General features: G+C 43.2%; 1 protein-coding gene and 1 long non-coding RNA gene across 8 annotated transcripts in view; one reads left to right on the forward strand and one right to left on the reverse strand.

Moving 5' to 3' along the window:
- ADGRB2 (adhesion G protein-coupled receptor B2) overlaps nucleotides 1–24,366 on the reverse strand; it is a 205,935-nt gene that overhangs the window by 169,444 nt on the left and 12,125 nt on the right. The gene's annotated exons all lie outside the window — the stretch shown is intronic.
- The window catches only part of LOC142497187 (uncharacterized), a 113,723-nt gene that overhangs the window by 605 nt on the left and 88,752 nt on the right, over nucleotides 1–24,366 (forward strand). The gene's annotated exons all lie outside the window — the stretch shown is intronic.

A 24,366-nucleotide genomic window follows, 5' to 3' on the forward strand; every position in this document is an offset into this window, starting at 1 on the left:
TCACCCCCCACATTTATTTCTCTCTCCTCCTCCCCCAGCATGTCTTTCTATTCCCTCTCCCATGTCTCTTTCTTTTCTCTCTTATGTATTTTTTTCTCTCTATATTCTTTATTTCTTTTTGTCTCTTACTCTGCATTTCTAGTTTTCCCCTTTCATGTGTGTCTTTCTCGCCCTGTTCTGGCCTTTCCATCTCACCTTTCTCAGCTGCATACTCCAGCCCTGCACTGCTCTCCTCCATGCACTGCCCACTTCATGCTCTGCAGAAGGGATTCATCTCTCTGTGAGCTTCTTGCAGCTCCAGAGGTCCCCTGCAGATAAATGCTGTGCAGAAAGGGGACCAGGCCCCTAAACCCACAGGGCTAGGCACTGCAGTACCAGCTGACCCCCCTTATCAGCGGCCCTACCAGTCAATGCTGGAGTAGCCGCAGCACCCATCGGGATCACGTGATTGTGGCGTCACTGATGATGACAACAGACGAGTCCTCTAACAGTAGCACAGAACGCAATCTCACCCTAGAAAACGAGCTGAATCTTATGCCCCTGGACTACCAGACCCCAGGACGGGGTAGCTATTTCATGGGGCACGCAAAAATGCATTACTAAATTGAGAACAGCCGTTAATTATAGTCTAATGCAGCGTTTCCCAAATGGTGGGTCGCGACCCGGCACCGGGTCACGGAAGCAAAATTGCCGGGTCGCAGCGAGGCTGGCCGCACGGCGCCCCCCCCTCCCTCCTTGCGGCGGCCCGAGGTGAGGTGCGGGACAGTGCTGAAGTGTTGCAGGCTGCTATCGCTGGGGTGTCAACGGTGATTCGCTGACTCGGGCTCCTACTGCAGCCCCGCATCATGATGTTGCCGCCCATGACATGCTCCGCCCCCCCACAGGACACGATGCCCGGCATGATAGGAGGTAGGAAGTGGTGCGGGGGCGCACCTGCGCCTCCGTTACTGGTGCTCCCTTCCCCTCAGTCCCCTTGGTGCGGGAGATAGGCGCAGTGGTGGCTGCGCGGTCGCTGGCGGGCAGAGGGAGGCGTGGAGCCGCCTGATCGGATCGCGGGCCTTTCCTCTCTCCCCCGCCCCCCCCTCTCCAGTCACTCACATCCGTCGCTGCCTCTGTAATAAATTGTGTGTGTGTGTGTGTGTGTGTGTGTGCATCAGTGGGTGTGTGCATCAGTGGGTGTGTGCATCAGTGGGTGCGTGCATCAGTGGGTGCGTGCATCAGTGGGTGCGTGTGTATATATAGGGGAGTGTTTGTGTATCAGTGGCTGTGTGTGTGTATGGGGGAGAGAGTGGGTGTGTGTATCTGTGTGTGTGTATATCTGTGTGTGTGTATCTGTGTGTGTGTGTGTGTGTGTGTGTGTGTGTGTGTGTGTGTGTGTGTGTGTGTGTGTGTGTGTGTGTGTGTGTATCTGTGTGTATGTGTGTATCTGTGTGTATGTGTGTATCTGTGTGTGTATGTGTGTATCTGTGTGTGTATGTGTGTATCTGTGTGTGTATGTGTGTATCTGTGTGTGTATGTATGTATCTGTCTGTGTATTTATGTATCTGTGTGTGTATGTATGTATCTGTGTGTGTATGTATGTATCTGTGTGTGTGTATGGGGGAGAGATTGTGTGTATGTATCTTTGTGTGTATGTATCTTTGTGTGTATGTATCTTTGTGTGTGTATGGGGGAGAGAGTGTGTGTAAGTATCTTTGTGTGTGTGTGTGTGTGTGTGTGTGTGTGTGTGTGTGTGTGTGTGTGTGTGTGTGTGTGTGTGTGTGTGTGTGTGTATGTGCATGGATCTGTGTGTGTATGGATCTGTGTGTGTGTGTGTGTGTGTGTATGTGTGTATGGGGGAGAGAGTGTGTGTATGTGTGTGTGTGTGTGTGTGTGTGTGTGTGTGTGTGTGTGTGTGTGTGTGTGTGTGTGTGTGTGTGTGTGTGTGTGTGTGTGTGTGTGTGTGTGTGTGTGTGTGTGTGTGTGTGTGTGTATCAGTGGCTGTGTGTGTCTGTGCAGGCCAGCAGTGGCTGTGTGTGTTTGGTCTATCTGTGTGAGTGTCTGTAGGTCAGTGACTGTGTGCGTCTGTGCAGGTCAGAGAGAGGGTGGGGGGGGAGGGAGAGAGAGAATAGAGGGGATTGGGAAAATATATGAAATCTGTATGGACATTCATAACGGTTTTATTTTACCTCTAGGCGATAAAAATTTTAGTGGGTCACGAAGGAGAAGTTCAAAAATAACCGGGTCACGGAAAAAAAAGTTTGGGAAACGCTGGTCTAATGCAATCTTGCATTAAAGTATAATTAACAACTGTTCTTGATTTAATAAGATATTATTTAACGGGCATACACCCATGTTTAACGAAGTTAAATAAATTAGGCATAGATGTGTTTACACTTTGCACGTTGAGTCATAATTTCATTGACCCCCATGAAAAGAACAGTTTGCTTCCAAACAACTCCAAATTGATTTCTTATTTTTACAAGGTGCTAAACGTTGAAACTACTATTTGTACCCACTCAACGATTTTGTCCTACAGCTAAAAGGTTAGCCAGCTCTAAATCAGCCACAGGGAGTCATCCTGGATTTTATTTTATTTTTTAATAAAAATAATAATATTTTTGGAACCAGTAAAGTAACAAATTTCAGATAGATACAAAATAAAAATTCTGGGTAGGGTTGGTGCATTAAGGTGGGTTTGTAAATGTAAAAGAAAAGTGTACAAGAACATACGTCTGTAAGGGCAGCAACATCAGGCCCCGACATCTAAGTATCTCATTATAATGAAGAGTCAATAGTCCTGTAAGTGAACCTAAGTATTAGGCTCAAACAGAAACCAGCGGGAGATTCATTTGATCATGTGTCTTGAACGCGCAGAAACTGCAAAATTGGCATCGCTGGGAATAAATAGAAGTTCACAAATCAATAGTAATGTTGCTACTAGTCAATTGTTCAATGACGTGCCTCTTAACCCTTTCAGAGATGGTGAGACCTGAAATGCTATGTGTGAGATTTGGCTTCCACAGTACTAAGTACTGTTACCAGCAACCGTTAATCAAAACGCATGTTCTCTGATAGATTCCGGTGAGTGGTTATATGGTGTAATGAGAGTTATAGGGAAGGATTATATGGAGTAATAAGAGGGGTTGTAGGAAAAAGTTATATACTGTAGAGCAAAAGCAGGAGTTTTAGAGAGCAGTTACATGGAGAATAGGACGAGATGATATGGATCAATAGAAGAAGTTATAGGGGGCGGTTATATGGAGCGATAGAAGAAGTTATAGGGGGCGGTTATATGGAGCGATAGAAGTTATAGGGGGCGGTTATATGGAGCGATAGAAGAAGTTATAGGGGGCGGTTATATGGAGCGATAGAAGAAGTTATATGGAGAGGTATATGGAGCAATAAGAGGAATAATACAGAGCAATTAATGACAAAACATGACTAGCGCGATTCTACCCACTACTTATTGTACACACCACATACTATTTCATTACAAATTCAATGTTTATGTGTCAGTGTTGCAGGTATTTTAATGTATTTTCAAGTGTATTGTATTGATTGCGTGATGAATCATTAAACAGTTTGCAGTGCAGGCAATTTACTCATTAGTTGCTTTGAAGAGAAGAGGCTTCTTTATTGTGTGGTTATGCTGGAGGGGCCTACAATGCATTAAATACAGACTTCAAACAACAACCTTTTTCTGCTTGCAGATACAATGGCCGGAAACATCAAGCTCCGTTAAAACTGAGTTAATATCACCCCTGTCAAAAAAAAAAGTACTTGCGTCTTATTACCGCAATTTTATAACGGAAGTCATCAACATTGTGTTAATAATTTACCGGGTGCGATATTTTTATTCATAGTTGTAATGTGGGAATTAATGCGACTGTTAATAACGGGTTTATAATTGAACTGCGATCGCATTAATAATATTTCTATCGTAGGCTTCTGTAATATTTATTTTTACAGAGCTATGCAATGCTTAACTAGCTGCTAAGGCAAACAAGGGTTAAACCCTACTACCACACCCCAGGGAGGTTTAACCACCTTCCCCGGGGGCCACAATCTCCGTCACCCACCAACCTTACCCCCACACCTCCTCCCAACAAACCTACCTCCCCGCCCCCCCCCCCCCCTCCACATAGACTAAGGGACAATCGCCTTATTATCTAAATATGGCTAATAGGGCTTTTGGCCATTGAAAAGCAAAACAAAGACATAGTAAAAAAAAACAATTAAAAATGTAGTTAAAAAATCACATAATAAAAACACCCTTGAAACCATAAATCCATTGATTGTCACTATGGCTAACTAGGCCTTCTCAATTGAGGCCTGGAAAGCCACATTGGCAATCAATGTTGACCTGTACTACAAATTGGATTACTTACCCCAGCTGTAATGAAGGCCATCCTCATCTTCATGTCTTAAGCCATGGTTTACTAAAGAAGTCTTCAATCAATCAAGGATCGAGGGCTTCGTGTCAAATTGAGGATCCAATGTCGTAGTTCCAGGGTGGCACTGGATTACAAATAGGCCATCAGGTTTGGATTTATTTTTAACTTTTTATTTTATTTGCCATAGATGTTTGGATTTATTGTTTACGATTTTGGGTGGGGTTTTTTTTCTATGAGGCTTTGGATTGATTTTTATGGTTTTGGGGGAGTTGGTAGCCATCAGGCATTGAATTTATTTTTAGGGTTTTGGATAGGGTTTCTTTTTAGCTTTTGGATTTTATTTTTTATGTTTGGGCATCTGCCCTTTGTTGGATTGGTTCTGGGTTGTTTCAGTCATGAAGATGAGGACGGCATTCATCCCGGCTGCGGTAAGTAATTTAATTTGTATTAGGCTGAGTCCCTGCTGTCGCTGAGCGCGCTCATGCTTAGAGCATGAGCGCCGGGTGTCCTGCAACTTGCGGACACGCGCGCGGGGGGGAGGGGAAGCAATTGCGAGCTATTTGAGCAAGGGGGAAAGTATAAAAAATGTATTTACAAAAGCGCCGAGCGTGTGTGCCTGCGCATGCGCGCGCATCGCGTGAGCCGGAACTTGCATATATATATATATATATATATATATATAACAACAAAAAGCAGCAGCCAGCACTCCAAGCAACAAATGTAAAGTCAAGGTGCATGCTCCATAGAAATCAATATAGAAACCCTGTCTTCCCATAAGAAAAGGCACAAAAGCAGCAACACTCAGATAAAGCAAAAAGACATGTATTAGCAGTTACAAAACAGCACACTATAAACCCAACGTTTCGGTCCTAGGCAGGACCTTCCTCAGGGGGGTGCTACCAGACAATGACACCCAGAGAACATATATACCCCATAGTTCACCATGTGAGGACAATTAGAGGCAGCTAATTGTACAATCCTGGAGCTCCAAAAACGCTGGCCCTACGCGTTTCTTCACTTGGGCTTCGTCAGGGGCTGCTGACGAAGCCCAAGTGGAGAAACGCGTAGGGCCAGCGTTTTTGGAGCAGAAAGAGAGACGCCGAGGCACCAAGCAGAGAGACATTCTCAAGGAGCTACGGCGGTGATTCCCTGCACTGACAGATACCAATTCCCGCGAGAGCCGAGCCGCGTCAAACCGCGTCATATCACGTGATACGGAAGTGATCGTGAACGCGAAGAGGACTGGTAATCGGCGCCTCTGTACACGAGTGTGAGAGACTCGCTAAATCACTCTCTATGCCCGAAATTCACTCACAGAATGTGAGTTGATTACCTGTTTTTACTGTGAGTTTATTTTTAGATTAAAAAGGTTTTACACATATTTGTTCCTCCTTGTATTCCCTTCCCACCCCCCCCCTTGTGAGATCCATCCATAGAGACAAGTGAATTCCAAAGGCCATCCGTGAAGGCTGCAGCCGCTGCTGAGGTCCCGTGGACGAATACTAGGAAGATCCAGAGGCCAAGGAGAAGAGCTGCAGTAGCTGTGTTCGTGAGTCCCATAGAGGACAAAATGCTTTGAATCAACTTACCTGTGTAAGCGCATCCCTTACCTTTATATAGTCTGATTATAACCAGATATACTGCCCTATGATTCCTTTTTGTGTTTCTCTTCCCTGTCTTATTTGCGCCTACAGTAGGTCAATCTTCTGCATATATATATATATATATATATATATATATATATATATATATATACATATATACATATATACATATATATATATATATATATATATATATGCAAGTAACCGCACCAAGCGCCGCCCGCTCAGCGAGCTCAGCGCCAGCGGGGACTCAGCCTTACAGATCAACACTGATTGCCATTGTGGCAATCTTGGACCCCATTGAGAGAGCCAAGGTAGCCACAGTGACAATCAATGAATTTACAGTGTAAAGTTTTTTATGTGATTCTTTTAAACTAAAATTTTCATGTGTATTTTTTTATTGTGTATTTTTTTGCTTTTGAATTTCCAAGAGCCCTATGAGCCCAATTTGGATAACTTTGTTTTAAATGTATTTTTTATATAATTGTTATGAAAAAAAATTGTATACAGATTTGTTTTGTATTTGGAATGGCTAATAGCCCAATTAGCCATATTTGACTAATATGGCTACTGGCCATTAGTCTAGTAGGGGGTGTTAGGTTTGTTGGGGTGTGGGTATGGGATGTGCCCCTGGGAGAGTGGGTAGGCCTCCCAAGGGGGCAGTGTCTGTGTGCTCATTTGCATGTCATTTCCCAGAATCCATTGCTGCAGTGAAAGCTCTGTATGCTAGGTGATAATGGCAAAAAGCAGATTGCAGACATGTCTAAGGCTGCGCTTATAGTGCCGGTGACGGCGATAGCGACATCGCAGCAAAACAAATCCATTGCCGCCATTGCGTGCGCTTATAGTAAGCGCGATGTGACGGAGCGACGGATTGGTCACGATCGCTGGAAGTCATCTCTATTTGATTTTTCCAGCAACCGTAGCCTGACTGTCGCAGTCGCCGGCACTATAAGCGTAGCCTTAGACATGTGACGGTGCTCACAAGTGATATTTTTATTTGCTATATGCTCTACGGTGGAGGGATTTTCATCACCTTTTTCACCCAGCATAACTCATCTAATTTGTGGTTTATACTACACAGAGAGTGTAATGAAATACGTTTTCTTGAGTTGATTTAGATTTTTGTTTTTAGCCCCCATTTTTTAACAGGGTGGAAATTGGGGGTTCACCTGAGCCAAACATCACTATTTTCAGCTCCAGGGAACTCCTAATTCTGGAGATACTTACAAGTAAAGTTACTGGGTTTAAATCTCCCCAGGGCAAAAATGACTGCCAAATCTTGAGTCAATAGGAAGCTGCAACATCATCGTTTGTGGCCTATTGGTTGGCCATTTATAAAAGACCCTTTAAAAACCAGGAAATAATACCGGTAACTTTATCCAGTAAGTATCTCAGGACCATGGGGGATTCCTGGAGCTGAAAATGGTATGGTTCAGATCTGGAGGATCGCCTGGTTCCAAACCCGTAAAATAAAGGTGGATTGCTGCTTTAACCCATGCCATGGCCCCTCATGATCACTTGACTGATCCTCCGAGCGGTCAAATGCTCACGTCGTTACTTAATCCGGAAACAGAAGAGGAGTTCCACCACTCTATGTGTCACATAGCATATGGAGCGTAGAACACGATTTCCCCTGGAAAACGTGCCCAAATGGACATGACGTAGCTACATGGAGGATTTGCCATATATTCATTTTTACCTTTTTGTAGGTCAATATTGTGAAGCAACAGTGTGCATTAATATGAGACAACAATATGCATAGGATCAGAAAGCCCAAAGGGACCTAATCCCACGGTCTTATAGTCATTCAATAAATGAAGCTCAAACAGAACAAAAGTAAAATGTATAACAAATATTTAATAAAAAGAATATAATGTGTTATTAAATAATAATAATAACTCAACAACAATTGAACTTAATGTGTCAGATGGCAGAGGCCACTGGCACAACAAAATAGGATAACATCACAAATAAAAAACTGCAGAGTCAAAGCAAATAACTGAGTAATAAATCAATTATAAGACAAAAACAAAACCACAAAACAAAACCTTTCCTTCGTTTCTTTGTTTGGTGAGGTTGCCTTTGGGCGATCTCACATAGGAGATTCTTGGGAGTATTTCCACGCATCCAGCTGCAAGGGGCTTTCACCATTTGATCCGTATCACCCGAGAGCACGAGTGCGACTTCCCTGTTTTCCTTTTTGTAGGTCATTTTCCCCCTTTTTGTTACGTTTATGCTGCTGAGTTACGTTAACCTTTTCCCACTAAGAAACTTGTGTCAAATGTATCACGTATGGAATGCAAAATTATACACACAATATTAAATAAGTAACAGGCTTTAGGATTGTGCAGAAGTCCACTGGGGCCAGGCAACAGCTTAAAATGCATCCCCACATCTCTGACAGATACTTTGTACTCATTCACTAGGGGAAACATGCAACAGAAGGTGCAGGAATTCCATTCTCGCTTTCTCTGCTCCTTTATCTCATGTTTCTCCTCTGCACTGACTTTGCTCTGCAAATGTTTGCATACTGATGTAGTGAATCTCTCTGTGTGCTCCATGGTGGTTATTATGAGTATAAAAAAAACCTAGGCAATTTCGTATAGACCATATCATTACAGGCCACTGGAGATGTATTTATTACACTTCTTTAAAAAAAAACACTTTTTATTTATTGTAACAGTGTCATTTATTGTTGCACAAATATTTATTCCCATATTTATTCGAATATGTTAATTTTTACATTGTAATGTAACATTTTATATGCAGCCAATTGATACTATTGATATTATAATGTAGTTCCAGTTTAATGTAATGCTACATTTCTATTATGAGCAAAATATTAATAACAAACATAAAATAGTTGGAAGTCGGTGAAAACCAGTATCATCATCATAACCTCTTCAGTGCTGGTGTGTAAAAAGTGGTACAAGTACAGTTAGCAATGGGTATAGCTGTGATAATGCCCCTCTCCGAACTCTATGTCCTTTGGGAGTGGTCACTACACATCCATGCAGGCCACAAAGGCAGTCAGTGTTTTCTTACACAACATTATTACCGCAGTGCTTTAAAATTTTCATGTGTGTTATAAATATTTATAGCCTGCTGGGGCTTCTCCTCCACTGTTGCACGTTGCCTGGGAGAGATCTAATAAATTAATATAACGCTCCCCCTTCCTCCTTTTCCCTGACACTCAGAGAAGTTCAAAGCTGTCACATAATTCTCAGGATAAACTGTGCCCATCTCCTGAAAGCTGTTCCTGACATACAAATAGAACCGAAAACTCATTCACTGACTGCAGAGCATCGCTCCTCTTTCCTACTGTAAACACGTCACTGGTTGAGAGACCTGCAGTCTCCCGGCATCCTGCTGCAATTCCCCCTCCAACTGCAGTGAACATGGCTGCGCAGCCTCAAATGACGTCGCCTTGCCATGGAAACCAGACGCTACGTGACGTCATGACGCTATGTGACGCAGCATAGTATCGTGACGTCACGTAGCGTCACTGCAGTTGGAGGGGGAATTGCAGCAGGATGCCGGGAGATGCCGCCGCAGCACGCCGCACCAAGTAAGAAAAAAATTTTTCAACCGAGTTGGCCTTCAGTAGAAGGTGGTATCCCTGGTGGGTTGTATAGCGATCAATTACAGCAGGAGCTTCCAAAATCGCTCCCCACAATGCTTTGCATTCACAGCAGCAAGACATTGTGAGGCGTGACTGGAATCACCTGCTGTGATTGACAGCTATACCACCCATGCTGTCTGCACACACTGAGGTGCAGCTTGAGGCCTTATTAACTGTGTGTTCCCCCCACAAGCTCAGGACACTATACTGTCAGGATCGGTCACACAGTTTTATTAGCAATAGAGTAGGATATAAGATTTATTAATTCGGGGTGCACGGAACAAATATTTTTAAGGAGGGGGTGCACAATATAAAAAAGGTTTGGAACCACTGATATAGAGCAACAGAAAGAGCTGTAGAGCACGATTAATGGAGCAATAAGGAGTTATAGGGAGTAGTTATATGGAGTAATAAAATAAGTTATAGGGGACACTTATATGGAGCAATAGGAGGAGTTATATGGAGCAGTTATATGGAGCAATAGGAGTTATAGGGAGCGGTTATATGGAGCAATAGGAGGAGCTATATGGAGCAGTTATATGGAGCAGTTATATGGAGCAAAACGAGTTATAGGGAGCGGTTATATGGAGCAATAGAAGGAATTATACAGTAGGCCCAGATCCACAAAGCACTTTTAAGTCACGTTAAGTAACATTAACCTAACTTAATGTCATGTGAAGCTTAGCCACATACCTTCAAAGGCCAATAACGTAGCGGTAAGTCATGTTAACTCCCATAAACAGTATTACGGTAACTATAACGGCAGTTAATAATTACATGCAAATAATATGCAAATGAGGCATTACAATAACCGTGCATATCCACAAAAGTGTGTTAAAGTTCGCACAGGGACATTGCGTTAGTTAAGTCATACGTAAAGTTGGCGTTAATCTCATCCAATAACAGGGCTTTTACAGGGTCTGGATGGGTTTAATGCCATCGTTAAGCATGAGTTAACTAACAGAGTTATTTCCAGCATTATTTCCCTTTCATTGTCTTTTTTTTTTTTACAACTTTAGTTAAACAGCTATTTCAGGGTCTGGGAATGTTACGTTTTGGGCACAATGTTATGCTACAATAACGTGACATTAAGCCTATGCTAATGAAATATACAACGGCCATTTGTTTCGCATATAAATAGCTTTGAGGAAACGCATTAACCTCGGGGAAGTAATTATATGGAGCAATAGGAAGAGTTATAGGGAGAGGTTATATTGAGTAATAGGAGTTATAGGGAGCGGTTACATGGGGCAATAGGAGGGGTTACAGGGAGCAGTTATATGGGGCTATAAGGCTGAAACCACGGTGCCGCTGACCACGCTTGGCACTTAGCGCGGTCAGCACAACGCATTCAAATCTGTCTGTCCACGCTCATGCAGCACGTGTGCGCCCGTACGCTTGCTGAGACAGATTAATTTGTGTTTCAGGCACGCTGAAGGGTCACATGACCTCCTCAACCAATCAGCGCTAGTCACTGCTTGGCCACGCCCCCCCCCCCCCTCCCCCCGCTCGCATATAAAAAAAATACGCCGGACAGGCGAGTGCTCATGCTTGGAGAGTTAGTGACGTCACTGCTCTCAAGCATGAGCGCGGTCAGCGGCACCGAGGACACAGCCTAAGACAAGTTATAGGGAAGCTGTTCACGGTTGCAACCATATAGATCTTAAAATAATGATCTTTTAGGAATGTCATTTATTCCTCCTTTACCACATCAAACATAGCACATAGCTTTGGTGAAGTCTTTTAACCTCTCCCAGGCTGCTGTGACCACACTGTTTGTTTCATTCTCCCTTGGTGAGACAAATCTACTTTGTGTCTTTGTTTTAATTACTTCTATCTCAGTGAGTCTGTGATGCTTATTCACCAGGGCATCTCAGTATCGTCAGTGCCAGAATGGGTTCAATTAGCCATGTAAAGACCCAACACACTCAACAGGACTAAATCCTGTATAGGGGTAGGATCATGTACAGGAAGTGAAAGGGAGGGCAATAGGGAGCAGTTGGAGCATTAGGGGCAGTTTTATGGAGCTGGTATATAGAGCAAAAGTTCGCATTGTAGAGAGGGGGGATATATGAGGCACTAGAAGTTATAGGGAGGAAGTTATAGAGGTTATATAGAGCGATGGGACGAACTATAGGGAGTGGATATATGAGGCAATAGAAGCAGTTGTAGAGAATGATAATATGGAGTAATAGGAGTTATGGGGGGTGGTTATATGGAGCAATAGGAGGCGTTATAGGGAGCGGTTATATGGAGCAATAGGAGGCGTTATAGGGAGCGGTTATATGGAGCAATAGGAGGCGTTATAGGGAGCGGTTATATGGAGCAATAGGAGGCGTTATAGGGAGCGGTTATATGGAGCAATAGGAGGCGTTATAGGGAGCGGTTATATGGAGGAATAGGAGGCGTTATAGGGAGCGGTTATATGGAGGAATAGAAGGAGTTATAAGGAGCCGTTATACAGAGCTTTAATCACGTTAAAAAATTTTTTTAAAATGACACACCAAACAGTTTAAAAAGAATACTATTTTTAAAACAACCTCTTAATTATATAACAAATGGAAAAGGTCTAGCAGAGCACCAAGATTCACAGTAATGTAATGGCTAAACATGCCACCCCTATTACCAGGTATTTTTAAAATACATTTTATTATTTGAATTTAGATCTATGGGTGTGACGTTTTTCTGATTTTTGTTTAACATATTCTTATGCTGTCTGAAAACACGCGTGTGCCGCACTTTATAATGACACTGATTATTTTTGACACTGATTATCTTCCAGTTCTTCATGTACAGTAGCTAACTCTACTTGCATCTCTAAGCAGCTGTCAGTGACATGGGTTCCAATAGGCAGCACTGCTGCTCCTCTTCCTTTTGGGTGCATTTTGCATTCTAGAGCAAAACAGCCCTGCAATATCATCTTTAAATGACCCCTGCAAAGTTAATATCAGGGCAGTGCTTTGCGGCAATAGGATAAGTTATGGGAAGCGGTTATATGGAGCAAAAGGAGGCGTTATAGGGAGCGGTTATATGGATCTTTTGGCTTCCCGCGCTCCATTTATTTGCCTCAGATAAGTGGTTTTAATATGCCACACTCCAAATCCAGCCAAATGCACTAAAATTTACAGGCTGGAAATAAAAATCATAAACATAGAGAAAAGCACCTGCCCTATCATTCCCTACCTGTGGCTCTCTTGTCTGAGCGGCATTATAGCTGTTTGAACAACCTCATGAAACCATTGCCCTGTATCCAGGCTCTGAAAGTCCAGCACATCTGGTGAATAAGAAAGGTTACTCATTTGCACTTCCTAATTTCCAGCAGCATATGTTCTGCTGGCACAAAGCTACCTCAGGCCCTGGCACCAGAGGACACCGCTCACTGTCAATGTGCAGAGGGGAAGCCCTGCTTCTACAAACTCCAGAAAACACACAGTGCTGATAGTGAACTTAACATTTGTACAGCATGGAATATAAATAATGCCAGAACTTTGGTATAAAATCACAATACAGGGAAAGGGTGTGGGGAAAACATTCAAACAGAATTGGCAGGGTGGCCCTATGCTAAAAAGTTTACAATCTAGCACATCATTGAATTGTGGCAGCCATGAATACATGCACTAAGTGACCGAATTGAGAATCCTACAATCTCCCATAGTCCTCCTGCTCCTTCTTTGAAAGATGCATTCTTTAACCAGTGGTCACGTAGGATGATACTAAGTAGGGGTACCATCTGTTATTGATACACCAACCACACTAAACATTGCCCTGCTGATATACACTAAGGCTTCGTTTATAGTATAGAAGTCGCCTGACCGATCCCTGCACTCTGATGGAGAGGCATGGCCGTGGTGATGTCACCAGACTGGTTCACCCTCATTGGCTGAACCACTCACATGACGCAGCCGTCGTCCGAAAATACAAATTTATTTGTTGGCTCAAAATACTGCCGCACGGTCGCGCACACTATGGCCAGCCCGATAGAGCTACTGTATTTTGTTCACGCCGTCGCATGCACTATAATCGAGGCCTAACAGTTAACTGCAGATTATGTTATCCATGTATTACCCACACCAAATACATCTCTCTTGGCACACAATAAGGCTACGGCCCCAGTGTCAGCTGCTGCATGCTCGCCTGGCGGCACGTGCACGTGTAAAAGCCTCAATTTGCAGTCTGTGATTGAGCTGCAGGAGATCGCGACGGGGGTGTGGGGGGGTGTCAGGGGCACGGCCATGATGTCACGCGGCTGGTTCACCCTCATTGGCTGAACCACAGCCGTGATGTGGCCAGCGCTCCGTCACCACTAGAAAAGACAAAAATCCTGTCTTTACAAAATTTGGCCGCACATTGCGATCTCGCCATGCGCGTTCAGGCAGCTACTGGGCCCGGCACCATATAGGGGCGGATCTTGTTCCGCTGCGCACGCCGTAGCACACACTGGGTACGAGGCCTAAGGGGCTTATTTAATTAATCCTCCCTTATGCAAGAAACAGCACGCAAGTCCAACCTTCTACCCAGTTCTAAGATTAATGAGCTTCAAAGGCTCCTCTTCTTGTGTAATTGTTGTTTAAAATCTCAATGTAAACAAGACACACAAAATATGTCAATTATTGGAACATAGGAAGTTTTTCATTTTGAGAAGTGTGCAGTTCTCAGCATGACAACATAAAAAGGGAGCAGAAAGCACAGGAAAAATAAAACGGGCAGGAGGGGAAAATTATCTTTTTTATTGCAGGTTCTATAACTCTGCATCTAGCATACAACGAGATAAAGTGAACTCTGTATGGGACAGTAATTCATCTTTTATATCAGGAACAATTTCACACTGTTCCATCCTCTAGTTCCTGGCAGCTAATTTAGAGACCGGTTTACGCTTAAGGATGAACTTTGAACGAGATTACGATCTGTCTTATATCTCATAGATTTAGTTGTATTTTCTCCCTTTTTCATTACCAGTTTCTGTATGATACTATACTTTATTTATGAGAGAATCTATATACACAGACAGAAGACTCCATGTTCAAGAAAAAAAATGCATTTTATCTGCTCTGGACCTAGCTATATATATATATACATACATACCTTTATTTATAGCTGAATTATTAATATATTTTTTGGCCACTTTGTATTACATCAAATAATGTGGTTACATCAAATATATCACCAACAAAGTTCATAAGTCTTGAAAATCAGGTTCTTTTTACACATTACACAAATGATCAGTCTATGTTACAATTTAGAGCCTCATGCTATAAGCAGCGATAAGCCCCTTAACGCCAGCTTGTCACCAAAAAACCTACTGCTATCCAGTAAGCTCCGATAAGCTGGCAATAAGAGCAAAACTGGCAATTTTTAGGCCAGAAAAAAAAACGAAATGAGCGTCAATAAGTGTGTATAAGTGGGATAGTGTGTGTGTGTAAGTGAGAGTGTCATCCACCGTGTCTCCCTGTCACCCTCTATCTCACCCTGTCACCCTCTGTCTATTCCTGTCACCCTCTCTCTATCCCTTTCACCCTCTCTCTATCCCTGTCACCCTCTCTCTATCCCTGTCACCCTCTCTCTATCCCTGTCACCCTCTCTCTATCCCTGTCACCCTCTCTCTATCCCTGTCACCCTCTGTCTATCCCTGTTACCCTCTGTCTAACCCTGTCACCCTTTCTCTATCCCTGTCACCCTCTGTCTCACCCTGTCACCCTCTATCTCACCCTGTCTCACCCTGTAACCCTCTGTCTCACCCTGTCACCCTCTCTCACCCTGTCACACACACACACTTAACCAGGACTAATTGTAGATTAATGTAATACAATAAATAAACTTATGTCAAAAACAAATGTTGTTCTTAGTAGGAATTTATTAAAAAAAAAATTAAAGCGGGCCTGGGGGCGGGACTAGTGGCGGGGCTTAGGGCGGGGCTAGGTGGCGAGTAGATTTTTTTGTTCGGCGAGTAGATTTTTGGGTGATTTGTATATATACACACACATACATACATATACATATCAGCATGGGTCCTTATTATCATGTACAAGGAATACACCAGTGCAGTCCAGAACAGTCAGCTTCTTGCCCTAGCAGTATCACATCTTGGAGATCCTTTATCTACTCCAGAGCGGGGTCATTTGCTGTGCACACAGGTTCCTGACGTGTTTTATGCACAAGGACTCTCTGCTGTGGACAGATTCTGGAAACTGCTGTGTCAATACAATTGCCAAATTTGCAGAACAGACCACAGCATGACAATTGTCAATCACGCTGAGGAAGTTCCAGTGTACTCCAACCCTTCCCCAAAAAATAAAGATAAGGATTTTAGCAGCTTTGCAAGAAGTAGACATTTTCCCGTAATTGCTTTCTCTGTTTCACACTGCACATTACATAATCCTAGCACAACACTAATTTTCTGTGTAACATACAAAGGATGCACAGGCACAATACTGTACATAACTCCACAGGGGTAGTAGTCTTATAAAATAAGAGGATTCAAAAATGTTTGAATAGACATAAGGCTGTCCTAAATATGAAAGAAACCAAATGCTCTAATGAGGTCTGGCGGTTTGCAACAAGTAGGAGAATGGGCAGACTAACTGGTTCTTATCTCATCAATAAACACATAAAATAACAATAGAGAGTTTGCACATGTGGTTTTCGACCCTTTTTCTCTCGAGGCACCCCTAATCACAGTACTCAGTTGCTGAGGCACCCCAAAAACAGGACAATCAGTCACGGGAGACAGAGGGGGCAGAGAGTCACAAGAGACAAAGGGGACAAAGTCACAGAAGACATATGTCACGGTAACTTATGACAAGATATAATATACACCAAAATACCTGGGTTGAACTGAACACGGCTGAGATATGATAAAATATAATTTATTCCTTGAAAAAGGTGAACACACAAGATATACAAATAACAGGCAAAATATAGACACTTACTTAAAGTTGGAATGATGAAAAAGTCAGAAATCTTGACTAGCAGTTCATGCAGCAATCTTGAAAATCACACAGACAGTAGGCATAGGCTGAGCCTGGTTAAATACAATTTTAAATCCTATACCTTAACCTTAAGGCGCCTAACTGGCTAGTGGAGTCTTTTTGAAATAGAGTCTCCCTTCCCTGCAAGTGTGAACTATGACACTTACGGACCACTCAGGCCCTTTGTTCTTCTGCCCTACTGTAAACAATCAGGGCGGTCAACCTTTGATCAGAGGACTTATGCTAGACTATTCAATCCAATGGGCTGTAAGGGACTATATTTACTTGGCAATGCTGAAAGGTGTCTTATGGGGTAGCACTGCTTAGTAAACATGGCTGCATAGGATCATAGATTTTGACAGCAGGAAATACCTATGTGGCCCACCTAATCTTTGCATTTTCCTATCTGTTGCAAAAACTTCACACCCCAATATTTATGCATGGTTTTTTTTGTTTGTTTTTTTAAAGGGACAGCCTCATGTAACTCACAAAATGTAGTTGGTTTCCTTAGAAAGATTCAGTCATCCTGAAAGTGAAAATTGCTCTAATTTGCATAAAAATAATATGCTTTTCTTTTCACCAGATCATATGAAATTCATGCATGTTAGATAAATTGTCACACACTTTAATAAGTTTTGCTAATGACAACATCAATTACTTTGCAAAGAACAAAACAGAAGCTAAGACAATTCACAATTTACCTGTAGGATCAACAAACAGTCGTATCACGAGAGATGAAAAATATGGTTTAAAAAAAATCTAAGCATTTGGTTACCATGGAAACTGTTAATGTTTAAAATATATAATTAACATATGTATACAAGTCCATTTAGGCCCTATTAATCTACATTTAGACTCATGTTTCCTAAGCGTGCTATTGCATATTCAAGTGAATGGGCCATAAGGTGTCTTCCGGGAGGTAAAGTGTCTTGGGAAAGCCCTGTTGACTAAGTATGGGTCTTAACTTATTAAAAGTGCCACTGTCACTAGTTCACATTGGGCCAAGATAGGAATGCCCCACTTTACAGTGACTTTAATGTGATTGGTTATACCTGCTGTCTTGGTCAAAGGATGTGGTTTGGAGATAAACCTGTGTGCGCTGCATCAGGTACTGTAGCAAGTTTAATACGATGTGTACAGTAGGTATCTGTAAGTTTTACCTCCTCACAGAAGGTCACAATTCACCAGCAAATAACATCTGCTTAAATGGTCTCCATCCGAGTGAGGAGAAGTAATAAAAGGAACAAGAGAGACATGGTAATTAGCCTATGTTTAGACGCTTGTTATCTTGAACTGTATTACTGGCTTCTTGATTATTAAAAAAACAAAGCAATTTCCCCACAGGTTGTGTGCTGAAATCAGTGGGGTGCAGAGAGAAGGTAAGTAACCAGAGACCTTGTATCCTGATGATACTGACTCTGTCTCTGTAGTGGGAAACTACTGTATTATGATCCTCAGTGCCAGTTGAGGGGTCATTTGACAGAATGTGCTCAGGTTGCTACAAATTAGATTGTTAGCTCTTTGGGTGCACTTTGGTCTGTGATATTGTGAGTGTGAGATACATATACATAAAATAGTATGTTTCTATATTAACCAAGGACTGAAAATGTTGCGATAGTTAAACAGTAACATTTAAGCATTTCTCCAAAGTATTTAACCCTTTCACTCTGAGTTGCCTTCAATGCATTGCTCTGAAAGGTTTAAGTTACATTCTACTGAGATTTGAGTATAAACTGTTCCTTTAAGCCAGGAATATGCAAACTTTTTGCCTTGCGCACCGCTGACGGCCCCCCCCCCCTGCTCGCGCCCCCCCCCCTTACCTGGCCTAAAGCGTTAAATGACACTGTGGGGTCATGTGACGTCACCCAGCGGCGTTATTTGATGCAGCGTTGCCATGGTGACACCTCACCGAAGCCGATTAAATCACGGTAAGTGAAGTTGCAGAGGCCTCGCGTGGTCCCCCGGCATTTAATTGAAATGCCTTGGGGAAGAGCGCAGGGCCTCTGCAACCGCCGCGCCACTCCAAAAAAATCTTGCGCACACCCCTGCTTTAATCTACCTTCAAGAACCAGTGAGAGCCACATTTCCTAATCCAATCTTATTTGATTTATTTAAACAAAATAATGGCAATAATATGCAATGTGAGTGGTTGCTTTATAATGTGTGATATTTTTACCTTTTAAGAACGACAGAAAAACAACAAGGTTATTCATAGAATTATTTGTTTGGATTAATGGAAGGTTGCAGTTTCCACTTCTATCCATCCTGCACATAACATGAGTATGAAATGCACTCAAAAGCATTTTATTATTTAATGGAAACTGCTTTTTATGCCATTACTTTTAGCATTTTTTCAGAATTGATGGCAGGTAGTTTTTTTTTTCTATATAGAAAGCTGGTGGATCGCTTTGGAAAAGGAGCTGGAAATTAATGTTACTGTTGGTGACGGCGGCTGTGAAATAATGAGAACATTTTGTTTTCTTTGGGGTTTTTTTTATTTATTGGATGGATTAATTAGCTTCTGTTTGGTTAACAAGATTACTTGCGCCAGAAATGTCACATTGGTTTGTTTTTCGCAATTTGTCTTTCTAAAACAGTTCTTTAGTCCTTTTTATTGTGTGTGCTGGTGATGCACTTATTAATTAAAACATTATAAATAATGCTTATGACATACTGAAAAGTGATGGATATATTGAAAATATTAATCTGTAAATGGGAAGGAGAGCTGCTCACTGATACGTGCTGTGAAAGCAGAGGTGTAATTTACCAGCACACCATATATTTGTATGCTACATGTACAAATTGATTTTTGTTACATATGAAACTGCTACAAATGTGTACAAAAGTGATGTTGCAGCATATTACAACCTAAAAATAACTGTATATATGTATCTTAATTTCACATAAATGTTTGATCTTTGTAGTCATTCGTATTACAAAGGAAATTACTACTCTGGAATCTACTGTGTCTTTAAATTATCAAGACACACTGAAATTGATATATCTCATAGTAACAGGTATATATAACTCCTCCTACTGCTCCATATAATTGCTTCCAATAAAACCTCATATTGCTCCCTATAATCATTTCATACAAGTTCCCTCTATTCCTTCCATTGCTCCACACAACTGCTCCGCCTAACTCAGCGGTGCGCAAACTGGGGGGCGCGACATCCAGGGGGGGCGCAAGACTGCCTGCGGGGGGGTGCGCGGTTTACAGAGCACCCGCACGCTTCCCGAAGGCACTTAAATTAAGTGCTGAGGGAGCTGCAGGATCACTGTAAACCTTTACTTACCTTGGCTCCACACGCCGCGAGGTCATGTGACGTCACGTTGCTTTGGCAATGTGATGTCATGACGCCGGAGCCGACGCCGGAGCCGAGGTAAGTGGAGAAGGAGTGGCTCAGTGAGTAAAGACACTGACTGGCACTGAGTTCGGAGCAGGGGAACCTGGTTCAATTCCCAGTGTCAGCTCCTTGTGACCTTGGGCAAGTCACTTTATCTCCCTGTCCCTCAGGCACCAAAAACATAGATTGTAAGCTCCACGGGGCAGGGACTGTGCCTGCAAAATGGCTCTGTAAAGTGCTATGTAAAACTAGCAGTGCTATACAAGAACATGCTATTATTATTATTAAGTGGGGGTGGGGGTGGGCGCAGGGAAAAAAGTTTGCACCCCCGTGTTCTAACTCATCCCTAACTCTTTATTTTGCTCTATACAACTGCTCTTCATCTTATTTTTTATCACAAGCTAAACAACACTTGCGGTAAAGGAGTTAAGAGACATATAGCAAATTACCCTTGATATTAATTTAATACCAAAACATCCAGTCTAAAAGTTTGATAACATACCTTAACATATTTATACATAAATGCTGACAGAAAAATTGAGCTGTTTGACTAACACAATGAGAAAAGCTGTGTTTAGTATATATATTTTTTTTAATGTATTGTTTTTATCATGAGTCATGGTGACTGCACCCATAAAACTAAGAAAGCAGCAGAATCCAGAGCAAGTAACAGTGAAAGATAACCTGTCACGTTGTATCCTTCTCTCTCTTTCCCTAAACAGGGACTGGACAGAACATAAGAAATGTTTGTATATCAGGAATATGCAAAGACCAGACACAGATAATGTGAGGTTCTCCCACATGCGGTACTGTATTCTGACAAAGCCTATTCATTATGTACACAACAGGTGAATGCAGCAGTGCTAGCTTCCCACACACACTCATAGTCTAAGTATTGTGCAGGGGAAGGGAATTACATCTACTGAAAGTACACAGTTACAGTAACCATAGCCTATTCAAGATGTATTTTTGCAAGGGGGCGGGGGGAGTAGGGGAAAGCAGGCATATCCATGGGACCCAGGCCTATATTATGGTTTGTGGGCAACTGCATCATAGGAACTGGTGCAGCCTTCCTTCCACATGTGCACTCTTGGAAAAATTAGTATGGTTTAAACATCTGTCACCAGATGACTGTAGTTTTGGGATCTGGATTTGAAATGGCACTATACATCTACCAATTTCAGACAACAAAACAGGTGTTAGGTGAGAGATTTCAATATACTGTACATGGGAAAAGACATAGCCTAGTGACATGACTGGGAATTTCAACTGGGAAAACACCTGCCCATTTATTAAACAGTGCTACGGCTTAGAATCCATTAAGGCCTGTTAATTTGAATGAGCATTAGGGTTTAGCATTGTTTAGTAAACTTGGGTTTGCCAACAGCGACCTTTAACCTTTCGTTTAACCTCCCTGTGTCTCAAGCACCATACATTAGATTGTAAACACTTTTTGCCAGGATCTCATTTGAACTATACTATATACATCGGTAGTATCATATTGCTTCTCTGCAGCACAAAGGGATTTAATCTTCAGGCAGCAAACAGGGTTCAAATATAATGATTATCCCCAAGGTTAAACAAGACCCCAGGCTTAGAGGGTCATGCATTAACATTTATTTAGTGCTAATCCGGTGTAGTTCTGGGGAGGGGGTAATGCACCATATGTATCAAAGGAAAACACTATAAAGAAATATTATAGTTTCTACTTAAGACATTTTGGTGTTGTTTTTTTTACCCAGAGATGCACCAGGTACATTAACCTAACATTACCTTAGTGTATATTATATTACAGAAGCAGTATCTGAAATGCTTAGATTGTAAGCTCTCCGGGGATTTCCTTTCCTATTGTCTGATTTTCCATGTTGCACTTATTGTAGTATAATTCCCTGTACTGTACTGTGTCTTTTGTAAAGTGCTGAGTACAGCTGTGGGCGCTCTATAAATAAAGATAAACATAGATACACTCATCATCCCCGTCTCAGTGCCACTCTTTTCATAAACTTCTTGACATGCTGGTTTCATAACTTCGTGGGGAGCTTTTAGTTACAGGAAAAAAACACAGCCGGAGATATTATCTCCGACCCGCGCCTGTCCCCAAAACTCGGGAGCAGAACTAATTTATTAGGACATTGTGGAGGGATGGGGAGGGCTGTGAACAGCCTGACCAGCTGGGATTTAGGTCACCGGCTCATTTTATTCCATATCCAGCCGTTCAATACAATAAAGCAAAATATCCAACAGGCTATAAAACACACAATAAAGCAAAGAACCAGCAGGAGGATTTTGAAGCACTTGTTATACCTAAAACTGATTAACCCCTTTCTCCAAAATCTGCATATAATAGATTACTCTGCAAGGCATTGTAGATTCTTGTGGTAGAATCAACAATACTACAACACATTGAATTAAAGAATCAAATTCATTATATTAATAGAATGTAATATTATTTGTCTGGGGGCAAAAACACATACTGTGTTTTCATTTCTATGAATATATTCATTGTGAATCTTTAAATCCGTTATGCATTTTCACCCAAAAGTGGGGGGTTGGTTCTTATTATTTGCACCCGTATGGGTACTAAACATTTAAAATTTAAAGCAGCAGCCCCAGCTATATAACCTACTTTTTTAAAACAGTATGGGGACTGGCTCTGCTTTTGGAGATGTATTTAAACTTCTGAGAGCATTATGAAATAAGTATCATCGTGCAATGGTCATTTTATACATACTCAGAAATAATGTAACAGATTTGTCACTGAAAATAAAATTCAGATCTTTTACCAAAAAAAAAAAACAGTATGGGGGCCCACCCCCTCCCCCCACTTACTCCCCCCACCCCCTCCACCCCCTCCACCCACTCCCCCCACCCACTCCCCCCACTCACTCCCCCCACCCACTCCCCCCACTCACTCTCCCCACCCCCTCCACCCACTCCCCCCACCCACTCCCCCCACCCACTCCCCCACTCACTCCCCCCACCCACTCCCCCACTCACTCCCCCCACCCACTCCCCCCACTCACTCCCCCCACACCTCCCCACCACCTGAGATGCTTACTGGTGAAGTTACCAGCATTACTAGTTTATAAAGTGGTTATTTTATTAAGTTAGTTATTTAAATGGCTGTCCAGTAGGAAAGTGCAACCAATGGCACATGATCAGGGCCAGCAACAGAAATCATGTGGCCCAGGGCAAATTGACAAATGAAAGGAGCAGCCCCCACCCCCAAACCCATAGCACACCTACCATCGGAAAAAAAATGTTAGCAGGCAACTGTTACTTAACTGTTTTCTTCTTGTTGTAATATGGAAAAAAATTACAATGCAATCAGTTTATTTTAAGATTTTCAACAAAAGACAAAGATACCCAATGCTACATCCAATGTGACAAAAGGCCTGGGGGGGATTCAGTATGGGCCTGGGGGGGGGGGGGGTGAGGAATTAAGTATGTGCCTGGGGGGTTACGCATGGGCCTGAGAGGGTTCAGTACGGGCCTGGGGGGTAAAGTACGGTATGGGACTAAAATGAATTACTGTACCTCTCTTCAACCGGTCCGCGGTGGATGCCTTCGATCGGTCAGCGATGGGGCTTCCAACCGGCCTGCGGGAGGAGGCTTCAACCAGCCCGGAGGGGGGAGCCTTCAACTGGGCCGCGGGGGGGCCTTCAATTTCAACCGGCCAAGGGGGGGGGGGGTGGATGGAGCCTTCAACCGGCCGAGGGGGGTGGGGGGCTTCAATTGACAGGCGATGGGGCAGGTTTCGGAGGGGACATAGAAGGCAGGTGGGTGGGTGACTGACTGACTCTCTGGGTGACTTACTGACTGCCTGGGTGGGTGGGGGACTGACTGCCAGGGTGGGTGGGGGACTGACTGTCAGGGTGGGTGACTGACTGACTGTCTGGGTGGGTGGGTGACTGACTGCCTTGGTGGGTGACTGACTGACTGACTGGGTGGGTGACTTACTGACTGCCAGGGTGGGTGGGTGACTGACTGACTGCCTGGGTGGGTGACTGACTGCCTGGGTTGGTGGGTGTGTGACTGCCTGCCCGGGTGGGTGATTGCCTGTCTGGGTGGGTGGATGACTGCCTGGGTGGGTGACTGACTGCCTAGGTGGGTGACTGACTGCCTGGGTGGCTTGGTGACTGACTGCCTGGGTGGGTGACTTACTGACTGTCAGGGTGGGTGACTGACTGACTGTCTGGGTGGGTGGGTGGGTGACTGACTGCCTGGGTGGGTGACTGACTGCCTGGGTGGGTGACTTACTGACTGCCAGGGTGGGTGACTGACTGACTGCCTGGGTGTGTGGGTGACTGACTGACTGCCTGGGTGGGTGACTGACTGCCTGGGTTGGTTGGTTGACTGACTGCCTGGGTGTGTGACTGCCTGCCCGGGTGGGTGATTGCCTGTCTGGGTGGGTGGATGACTGCCTGGGTGGGTGACTGACTGCCTAGG

Source organism: Ascaphus truei, chromosome 6 (assembly GCF_040206685.1).
Source record: "Ascaphus truei isolate aAscTru1 chromosome 6, aAscTru1.hap1, whole genome shotgun sequence".
Classification (NCBI taxonomy): Eukaryota; Metazoa; Chordata; class Amphibia; order Anura; family Ascaphidae; genus Ascaphus; species Ascaphus truei.